At 35.4% G+C, this 2,162-nt stretch overlaps 1 non-coding gene across 1 annotated transcript; it reads right to left on the bottom strand.

Annotated features, from left to right (window-relative positions):
* Window positions 1–260: 260 nt before the first annotated feature.
* Window positions 261–427, bottom strand: LOC119810975. The gene has a single exon (XR_005284899.1). It is a non-coding gene; the product is annotated as a U1 spliceosomal RNA (small nuclear RNA).
* Between the last annotated feature and the right edge of the window lie 1,735 nt (window positions 428–2,162).

Here is a 2,162-nt window from a genome sequence, read left to right as displayed (position 1 = left end):
AGTTATTTTTGCCATCATTTTGACACTTCCTGTGAGAAAAGAAGACAGCATGATATGCAGTTGGAACTATCAGCTAGCCAGAATAAAGGATGCTTTTTATATTATAGTAAAAAGTAAGCTTCTAAAGGAACCAGTAGTTTTTGAGAATTAGGACTCCTGCTATGAAACAGAAAACAGTGTGAGGTTTGTTATCCCAGAGGGATGTATCTGGAGCTGAGGGAACACAAATCTTCTTCCTTCCTTTCATTTATTCTTTCTTCTAAGAGAAAGTGTGAATGCAGTCCCATACATAATGCTTCAAATTATGCATTTGAGTTTCCCACATTTGTGTAAATTGCAAAGTTCTACACACCCAGAATCATGTTGATGAACCTGACCCTGTGAAAACCACTTATTTGACCGTTGTATTCCCCTGCCAGATCAGTAGCTCCAAATACATTCTAATGGACAACAAGAATCAATAACCATCTCTCGGAGGGAGACACTTATTCCTTCTTGTCCTGGCAGTAATGAGAGCCACTCATGGATCTCTAGAGGATGGCTTTTCCTCCCTCAAGGCTGTTCACCACACAAGTGTCTTTTAAGGTAGTCCAAACCAGAGGTGCCCATATCTGCTCTCAAATACCAAAATTCATAGAAGCCCAAGACTTATTTCCTCCAGTGGAGTTGTAGATGAATGCAGTTCTCTGTGGAAAATAAACTGTACTTCCACATCCACAGCCTTCACTTTTTCCTGGAACACAAAAGAGCTGGTTTGGAACCAGTGTAAATTGCCCATATGGGACCCTGCTCTACGCAATGCCATTTGTAGTTTCACTGAGGATTACCCCTTGTACAGGAAAAAAAAAGTGACTCAAATATAAAAATTCCAAGACATAAAGAACAGGACTTATGCTCTGAACAAGGTCCATTTTCACCCTACCATTGTGATTCGTCACTTTGAAGTATGGCTGTTACTGAATGGTCTCTTCAGTGAATCCTGGGAATATGCGGGAAGAAGACAGAGCTCAGCTTGAATCAGGCTTAGTGCATTAAATCTGGTGTCAAATTGTAGTTACCATGTTTTAATGCCTTTATCTCTTATTTCTCAACTTCTTATGAGTTCTCTGCAGTGCCATATAAAACCTAAGAAATAATTTTAATCAATTAGTGTAAAATGTATCTCAATGCTCTGAAGTATTCTATAACAAAAGATAATTTTTAAAGCTTGTACTGACAAGCAAAATATATTCACTTTCAATATTTATCCCAGACTATTAAAATTAATGTTAGAACATATCATTTTGTCTAATCATCATTGTATTGCATTAGAATAGATATGAGTATGGATCTCTACTGAAATTCTGTTCCTCATTATTTAAATAGAGAGGAGTAAATTTTAGATGGAGTCCCACAACACTGAAGTCATTTAAAAAAGTTAGGCACTTTATTATAATGAACTGCAAAATATATTATTCTGCAGTAAATCTTACTAATATAAGTGATGCACTCTTTGGATTATAACACATGGAAATAGATCATATACTTAAAGATATGTTTAAAAAGAAATGTCATTTAATTCTTTGATTTAAAATTGACATATAGAAAGAAAATAATTGCAGCATTCAAGAAAATATTTCACATATAAGAATTTTTTAACTCAAGGAGGTGAATAATTTGCCTCATCTAGACACCTTGTTTCTGACTTGGAAATGTAGAACCAGAGGTGTTCATAAATCAACTATGGTAATTATGTGACAAAGACCAAGGAAATGTCTGATTTGTTTGTTTCTTTCCATTATTTCATTTCATATTTATGCAAATGATTTCTCTTCTGATGACTTTTCAGGCTTTTTAAAATTCACATATTAAAGTTATATCAATCAGTGTGGTAAAAATCTAGACTTCTTCAAAAATTTTGATTGGCATTTTCCATTTTAGACAGTGAAAGGTTTGGGGTTTTTTGTTTGTTTGTTTGTTTTTGATTGTATGAACTTTGTTCTCTTCTTTAGAATTATTCTTTTTTCATCCTCACTGAAGTTTCCCCCTCTCTATTTTCTCCTCCCAGTCTCTCCCCTTCGCCCTCCCCCACCCACTCCTCCTCCACTTCTCTTCATAAAGCGGCAGGCCACCCATGGATAGCAACCAAATATGGCATATCAAGTTTTGATAAGACTAGGCAC

This window comes from Arvicola amphibius, chromosome 3 (genome assembly GCF_903992535.2).
Source record: "Arvicola amphibius chromosome 3, mArvAmp1.2, whole genome shotgun sequence".
Taxonomy (NCBI): domain Eukaryota; kingdom Metazoa; phylum Chordata; class Mammalia; order Rodentia; family Cricetidae; genus Arvicola; species Arvicola amphibius.
Note: the sequence above shows the minus strand (reverse complement) of the source record. Positions and strands in the feature narration are given on the sequence as shown.